This window comes from Chironomus tepperi, unplaced genomic scaffold (assembly GCF_022539635.2).
Source record: "Chironomus tepperi strain 1889 unplaced genomic scaffold, CSIRO-AGI_Ctep_v1 contig_214, whole genome shotgun sequence".
NCBI lineage: Eukaryota > Metazoa > Arthropoda > Insecta > Diptera > Chironomidae > Chironomus > Chironomus tepperi.
Genome location: NW_027226336.1, coordinates 5884 through 15292, shown reverse-complemented (window position 1 = coordinate 15292; position 9409 = coordinate 5884). Strand labels below are relative to the sequence as shown.

At 32.7% G+C, this 9409-nt stretch overlaps 1 long non-coding RNA gene across 1 annotated transcript; it reads left to right on the top strand.

The window, feature by feature from the left end:
- Positions 1 to 1199: 1199 nt before the first annotated feature.
- LOC139090100 (uncharacterized) lies at positions 1200 to 4244 on the top strand. Its single transcript, XR_011544354.1, has 2 exons — positions 1200 to 1451; positions 3537 to 4244. It is a non-coding gene; the product is annotated as an uncharacterized lncRNA (long non-coding RNA).
- Positions 4245 to 9409: the final 5165 nt, after the last annotated feature.

The window sequence follows — 9409 nt, the reverse complement described above, 5'->3', positions numbered from 1 at the left end:
TGTGAAAATTGCAACCCAAAAATATCCAGACATACATCAACTCCATACACTTTATGTTGAAAAGAAGACCGGAAATGTTTACGTTGAAGATGGAACTCCACTTTTTGACTCAAGTATCTTCTGTCCTCAATCATTTAGAGGATGTGATTGGTGGATTTTTAGAAAATATGCTGAATATTGGGATAAATTTTTCTCTAATTTGACACTTGATCCTGAGACAATGGATGCTATTGAAGAAATTGTTGAAAGGTCAAATGAGAAGGAAAGCAGAATGGATGGAGATTTGGGAAATAAGGAAGTGATGTCGAGTCATATTGGCAGTTTGCTGAATAATTTTGGTGGACAGATATCGAATGATATGAATGACATGAAGTGGATGATGGATGATGATAAATTAACAATTACTCTACCTTTAAATAAGAGAATTATGAATTAATAGTTGAATTTTGAAGGTTGGGCTGTAGCTTCAGGAACCATTTATTCGCCATCAAGGCGCTTCATATGTTTTTTCGGTATGCTTAGATTCGGACCGGACAAAATCCCGTCTTGGTTCTGTTCCGAGTCCCAGAATCTCAGTAGAACAGACCAGAATTGCAAAACAGGTGCCTATGACAGGCGAATACCGTACAAATTCTTGATAATTTATACGGTTTTTTCCTACAAAACCATACAAATTATCAAGAATTTTTATGGTTGTTGCCTGTCACAGGCACCTCTTATGCAACTCTGGAACGGACCCGGGACGTGATTGAATACAAAATTTCATATAAATTATTAACAAAATTAAAATATTAAAAATTTAAAAATATTAGTTAAATTCTTATTGAATTCCATGTGGTGATGATGTGCTTTTGTTAGTCTATGTGGACCACACATACTTATGCTTATTGCTAAACTCTAAAATAAATATTTTTTTTTACAAATTGAGATATTTACTTACTGACTTACAGATCAATTGTGATCCATGATCTCCCACAGGTGTTCCCTGAAGCTGGCTTTATAGCTGGATTCCACTTGTCAATTTCCAATACCAAACTCAACACTCTCTCTATCTCTAACACTATCGACAGCTTCCTTCCAAAAATTCTTTGATCATTTAGATAGAGATAGAGAACTGCTCATTATGTAGTTTCTGTTTATGCTAAGTATTGGAGTTACCTATCTCCTAGGGGGCGTTCTGTCTATGTCTACAACATGAGCTCTTTTGCCACACAAAAATTGAGACAAAAATATTATAAGAGATTAAGTTTGGATTCTCTCTCTATTTTTCATTGTGTGCAGAAACATTTTTTACGACTAAATCAACAGTTTGTGAGTAAAGCTAAATATTTTTTTCAGAAGTGATTATTTTAGGCCAGTTAGTGCTTATGCATCCGTTTGATAATACAGAAAATATTTGTGTGAATAACGTGAGAATATTTAAAAATATAACAAAATTAATCACATAGTAAGTAAGTATTAAAGATTACTTTTATTGAAATTGATAACCGTGAGGCTGTGCAGTTATTAAGTAACATAAAAAAGTCAATTATTAGACTTTCTGTATCAAATTTTGAGCAGAAATTGATTTGAAGTAGGGTTTCCAGAATTCCCGTTCCCGGGAAAATTCCCGTTTTTGGAAACCCTAGTTTGAGTTGTAACAATATCTTAACATCTTTTTCACACTTAATCAATTCATTCCTTAATAAATGGACGGCCTCTTAACAAAATGAAGAAAAAAGGCGAATCGTTCCATCGAGTGACTTTACCACATTTTTGTAGAAGTGATATGTATTTGATGAAAAAATTCACAAGAATTATTTACGTCGTTTGCGGAAACATTTTAATTTCACCATCAAACGCAATATTAAAGGGATCCAATAGGATCTTAGCTGATTCATCGATTATTATTATATTATATTCATCGATTAACCAATAATAGCTAGTGGCATTCAGAGTTGCAATACAAGCACCTGTGACAGGCAAAAACCATACAAATTATCATGAATTCCATGCTAAAAATTCCATAAAAATTTTTGTGGAATTCAAGTTATTTTCATATTAAAAGTCCAATAAACACTATTTTGCTTCCAGACAATGGTTTAGTGGTTAAATTGATGAGATTGGATTTGCTTCCATTTTTTTTTAATCAAAAATCCTAAAAAATTCTAAAATTTTATACAAAAAAAGAAGAAGGAAGATTTTAAATAAATATCAAGTGGCTCCCGCATGAAACTAAGTGAATAAATCAAAGTGAATTAAATCCGACCACTACGATGTTTAATCGAAAAGTTCTTCTTTGCCATCCAACGGACAAGTTTATTATTAAGCATAACTCTTTTCTATAATACGCTATAAATAAGACATGCTTTTTTCAAGGACATACACAAGTTTCAATCATTTATAAACAAAAATAGAAATATTTTGAGGTAGAGGTGTATTAAGATTGGTTTTTGATATTTACCCTGGTATGCATAGAAAGGGCTCTTAAGAGCAGACTATGCTGAGGTCAATGATCACGAGAATGCTCATCCCTAACACACAAAGATCACGAGAATGCTCATCCCTAACACACAATGAGCATACTCATCTAAATTAGTGTGTTTATGAGAAAACTCAATTAATATAGTTGGATGTGCTCAATTTTATGAGCATATTCATGAGCATGATCCTTGTCTGTTTGGGGATCTAGTACTTACTTTCTTCGCTGGCCGTACAGATCTAGCAGAGGTCGAAGCCGCTGATAATTTAGCTGGTGGTGGCTAAAACGTTCGCTTAATTTAGCCTAGCTATAAAGCCGCCGACCTTCGTGACTTCGATTTCTGAGATCAATTGTGATTCATGACCTTCCTCAGTCGGCGCCTGATACTGGCTCTATCGCTTCCTACCGCTTTCCAATTATTAATTCCAAGTGTGACATAATCTCTATCGACAGCTTCTTTCTATGAGTTCTTTGGCCTATCGCGCGGGCATCTAGGAGTTCGGATCATCTGGCAGAAACTATGGATTCCATTGAATCCATGGATTTTGTGGAATTTGTGGAATCCATGGAAAAATTTATGGAAATCATGGAATTTATGGATTTTTTGGTGGAATCAATGGAATCCATGGAAATTATGGATTATTTCGTGGAATCTATGGATTTTTTTATGGATAATTTTTTATAATTTGTAGAATTTGTTGATCCAATGGAATAAGTCGAATCCATTGAATCATGGATTCCATTGATTCCACCAAAAATCCATAAATTCCATGATTTCCATAAATAAAATCCATGGATACAATGAAATCCATAAAGTTTCTGCCAGATGATTTACTCCCAACATCTAGTTATCTCTCAAAATCATGCCCTTTGCCTGTTAAGGTTATAATCAAACCAATTTAGCCTAGTTTTGACAACATTCAATTTTTTGCTAGGTACATCTTTATACTACAAGGAAGTGCACAAAGAAACATTGGATTTTATCCAACAACCGCAAGCCTGCATTTTCTGCATTTTAGATATGCAGGCATGCAGTTTTGGATTGTATCTTACAGTTTGTAAATTTTATTTTCAGCAAAAATGTCAAATAATGGTGATATTACTGAGGCAACTCCGTGCGTTACTGGAAATAATGATTTAGAGGCAGGAAATAATCAAACAGTTGTTCCAATGTCATCGTCGAATGGAAAATCATCATCTGATCCAAAACACGTTGATCAAACTGATGTTTCAAAATTTACATTTTTTGATTACAACTCAAAAGCAATAAGCGAATTGGTGATGAAAAAGGATAGCGAAAAATTTTGGAAATCTGCAACTGGTCAGCAAATCATCAATTATTATTGCGTGACAGAAAATGTGGATATGAGGAATCTTTTCAGCATTTTGATGTATGATTGGAAGGAGCAAAGTAAAATGTCACCTGAAAAGTACTTTCTTAACGTCAAACTAGGATCGTATGATGAACATGCTATTAATTACAAGATCAACTTAAAGCTGATCCGTAAATTGTTGAAATTCTTTGATGTTGATGGAATGAAGAACTACCATCATATCTGCCTTAAAATTCTTTTTTTCTATTTCAATGAAATAAATCGGGAATTTATAGAAAAGGAATTAAAAATAAAATTCGTCCCTTCTGATATTGATGACTTAGTAAATGCTGCTCTAGAAATTAAGAATGAGGATTACAAAATTCAGATTCTAAAGCTGCTTGTTGTCTTCATACAAATCACAGACATCGCTAAATATCAAGAAATAAAGGAAATAATTATGTCTACAACATGAGCTCTTTTGCCACACAAAAATTGAGACAAAAATATTATAAGAGATTAAGTTTGGATTCTCTCTCTATTTTTCATTGTGTGCAGAAACATTTTTTACGACTAAATCAACAGTTTGTGAGTAAAGCTAAATATTTTTTTCAGAAGTGATTATTTTAGGCCAGTTAGTGCTTATGCATCCGTTTGATAATACAGAAATTATTTGTGTGAATAACGTGAGAATATTTAAAAATATAACAAAATTAATCACATAGTAAGTAAGTATTAAAGATTACTTTTATTGAAATTGATAACCGTGAGGCTGTGCAGTTATTAAGTAACATAAAAAAGTCAATTATTAGACTTTCTGTATCAAATTTTGAGCAGAAATTGATTTGAAGTAGGGTTTCCAGAATTCCCGTTCCCGGGAAAATTCCCGTTTTTGGAAACCCTAGTTTGAGTTGTAACAATATCTTAACATCTTTTTCACACTTAATCAATTCATTCCTTAATAAATGGACGGCCTCTTAACAAAATGAAGAAAAAAGGCGAATCGTTCCATCGAGTGACTTTACCACATTTTTGTAGAAGTGATATGTATTTGATGAAAAAATTCACAAGAATTATTTACGTCGTTTGCGGAAACATTTTAATTTCACCATCAAACGCAATATTAAAGGGATCCAATAGGATCTTAGCTGATTCATCGATTATTATTATATTATATTCATCGATTAACCAATAATAGCTAGTGGCATTCAGAGTTGCAAAACAGGCACCTGTGACAGGCAAAAACCATACAAATTATCAAGAATTCCATGCTAAAAATTCCATAAAAATTTTTGTGGAATTCAAGTTATTTTCATATTAAAAGTCCAATAAACACTATTTTGCTTCCACACAATGGTTTAATGGTTAAATTGATGAGATTGGATTTGCTTCCATTTTTTTTTAATCAAAAATCCTAAAAAATTCTAAAATTTTATACAAAAAAAGAAGAAGGAAGATTTTAAATAAATATCAAGTGGCTCCCGCATGAAACTAAGTGAATAAATCAAAGTGAATTAAATCCGACCACTACGATGTTTAATCGAAAAGTTCTTCTTTGCCATCCAACGGACAAGTTTATTATTAAGCATAACTCTTTTCTATAATACGCTATAAATAAGACATGCTTTTTTTCAAGGACATACACAAGTTTCAGTCATTTATAAACAAAAATAGAAATATTTTGAGATAGAGGTGTTTTAAGGTGGGTTCTTGATATTTACCTTGGCAGACAAACAAAGGGCTCTTAAGAGCAGACTATGCTGAGGTCAATGATCACGAGAATGCTCATCCCTAACACACAATGAGCATACTCATCTAAATTAGTGTGTTTATGAGAAAACTCAATTAATATAGTTGGATGTGCTCAATTTTATGAGCATATTCATGAGCATGATCCTTGTCTGTTTGGGGATCTAGTACTTACTTTCTTCGCTGGCCGTACAGATCTAGCAGAGGTCGAAGCCGCTGATAATTTAGCTGGTGGTGGCTAAAACGTTCGCTTAATTTAGCCTAGCTATAGGGTGAAAACTTGTGTATATCACTGAAAAAAAGCATGTCTTATTTATAGCGTATTATAGAAGAGTTATGTAATAGGCTTGTCCGTTGGATATTTGAAAATTCGCTGACTATTCAGTGAATTTCATTCGGAAATATTTACATTTAAGGCTTCTTCTTCTTTTTTTGTATAAAATTTAGAATTCCAGAATTTACGATTAAAATCAATCTCATCAATTAACCACTAAACCATTGTCTGGAAACAAAACAACTAGACTTATATGAATAACTAATTCACAAAAGTCTTGTAAATTCTTGACTAATTTGTATAGTTTACCTGTCTAGATGCTTGTAATACAGATACCACTAATATGTGGTGTCGATAGTATAATAATAATCGATGAATCAACCTATTGGATCCCTTTAATATTGCGTTTGATATTGTCGCAAACGTATGAAATATTGAATTTCATCAAATACATAACACTCTACAAAAATATGTATAATCACTCGATGTAGTCGCCTTTTTCTTCATTTTGTTAAGGGCAATCATTTATTAAGGAATGAATTGATTAAGTGAAGATGTGGAATCATTGTTACAACTCAAACTAGAATTTCAAAAAGCGGAATTTTGAAGACAGGATTCCTGAAACTAAAACAATCAATTTCTGTCAAAATTTGATACGAAAATCTAATGAGTGGCTTTATTAGTGTTAGCAATAACTTTTTAACTACGCATTATCAATTTAATGCTACTACTATATGATTTGGCCCTGTTATATTACAAATATTCCTACGTTATTCTAGTAATTTCTGTATTATCAAACGGATGCATAAACAACTGGCCTAGAAAATAATCCTTCTGAAAAAAATATTGCTTTACTCATATGATTTAGTCCGTAAAATGTTTCTGCACTTTTTAATGAAAAATGAAGAATCAAACCTAATCTTCTTATAATGAACTGTCTCAGTAAAATGGCTTTTCATGTTGTAGACATAATTATTTCCTTTATTTTCTTGATATTTAACGATATCGAGTCTATGAAAACGATCTGAACACTAGCAGTCTTCTCTTAATTTCTAAGAATAACGTAATCATCAATATCAGAGATCGAACTGTAATTCCTTTTGATTTATTCAAGTGAAATATGGGCTAAGGCAGATATGATGGAAGTTCTTCATTCCATCAACATCAAATTTCAGCAATTTAATGGATCAGCTTACATTGATCTGTATTTGGCAACGTTCATCATAATAACCAAGTTTAAGTACTTTCAGATGACGACTACTGCTCCTTCCAGTAGCCGAATAGGAAATGCTGAAGAGGAACTCATGTCCACGATGCCTCTCGCAATAAATATTGATGATGCTCGGCCAGCTCAGATTCCCAAAATTTTGCTATCACACAAACTCACCAGACTCAGGACCAGCAATCAAAAGATAAATTTTAACAACATCAATTTGATCAACGTGCGATCAGATGATGATTTTCAATTAGATGAGGATATTAGAACAACTGTTTCATTGACTCATGCCTCTAAATCATTATTTAGATACTGGAATACCTCAGCTCACCGATTATTTGACATTTTGCTGAAATAAAACCGCAAACTGTAGATTCAATCAAAAAAACTGCATGCCTGCATATCTAAAATGCAGAAAATCTGGAAACTACAGTAGCCAGATAAAATCAATTTTTCACTGGTAATACATCCTTGTTATCAAAATACCTAGCAAATTTAATGTATCAAACTAGATTCATTAGTTTGATTATAACAACAACGAACAGAAACATGACTGAGATAACAGAATGTTGAGATGAAATCATCTGGCAGAGCTTTATGGATTTTCATTGTAATCCATGGATTATTTAATGATCATGGAATTTATGGATTTTGGGTAGAGTCAATTAGATCCAAAACGATTCAATGGATTCGACTTGTCCATTGGACAAATTCTACAAATTATAAAAATTATCACTCAAAAAAATCAGAATCACGAAATGATATGAGACTACGTGAGTCTCCGCAAAATCCATTAATTCCATGATTTCCACAAATTTCCATGAATTCACAAATTCACAAAATCCGTAGTTCAATGGGATCAGATTTCTACCGAATAATCCAACTCCGACAAAGATGCTCGCGTGATAGGTAAAACTCATAGAAAAATATCCAATAAAGATAATGTCACACTTAAATTAGTAATTAATAATGAAAATGATAGAGCAGAGCACCGACTAGATAGGCATGGAATACAATCTAAATCGAAGTCACTAAGATCGGCGTCTGTATAGCTTCACCCCAGACGATTTCGGCACCACCAACCGGCTTCGATCTCTGCTGATCTGTACGGCTCTTTGCTGGCGAAATACTAGATCCCCAAACCAGGCAAGGATCATGCTCATGAATATATATAATTGAGCACGCTCAACTATATTAATTAGTATTCTCATAAACACACAAATTTAGATAGTATACTCATTGTCTGTTAGAAGATGAGCATACTCGCGTCTTTAGTAATGTTAAATCGATGACCTCACTACTCTGCTCTTGAAGCCCTATACATGCAGAGTAAATATCAACCAATCTTAATACACCTCTACCTCAAAATATTTCTGTTTATGATCGCGAAAAAGCATAATGTATTTATAGCGTATTATAGAAAGGATTACATGCCAATAATAAACTGTCCGTTAGATAACGAAACCGATTAAATATCGTAATCCTTTAATTCACTTGATTTATTCAATTAGTTTCATTCGAACTCTTGATAATTTATTTAAAATCTTCCTTCTTCTTTTTTGTATAAAAATTTTAGAATTTGCTAGGGCCACGATTAAAATAATTTAACCACTAAACCTATTGTCTGGAAACAAATATGTTTATTAGACTTTAATATGAAAACAACAACTACAAAATTTATGGAAACACGATAATTTGCTTTTACCCTGTCACAATTCTTATACAACTCTATATACTATCAATGACAATCGATGAATATATGTAAATCGATGAATCAGCAAATGAATCCTATTGCGTTTGATAATTGAAATTAAAGAATGTTTCCGCAAACGGCAATGAAATATTCTTGTGAATTTTTCATCAAATACATATCACTTCACAAAATATGTGGAAATCACTCGATGCGATTCACGCACTATTCATTTTGTTAAGAGGCCGTCCGTTTATTAAGGAATGAAATTGATTAGATGTGAAAAGATGTTAAGATATTGTTACAACTCAATTTAGAACCAGAGCGGGAACGCTCCCGGAACATACTTCAAATCATTTCTGCTCAAAATTTGATACGAAAGTCTAATAATTGGCACGTATGCCCTTAATGACTGCACTATTCACGGTATCAATTTTTAATGAAGTAATCTTTAATGCCTTGCCTTGATTTGGCACTGTACTATTTTTAAATGTTATACGTTATTCACAAATAATTTCTGTATTATCAAACGGATGCATAAGCTGGCCTAAAATAATCCTTCTGAAAATATTTGCTTGCTCCTGGAAGCTGTGATTTAATCGTAAATGTTTCTGCACACAATGAAAAATAGAGGAATCCAGACCCTGTCTCTTGTAATAATTTTGTCTCAATTTCTGTGTGGTAAATGAGCTCATGTTAATTCAGA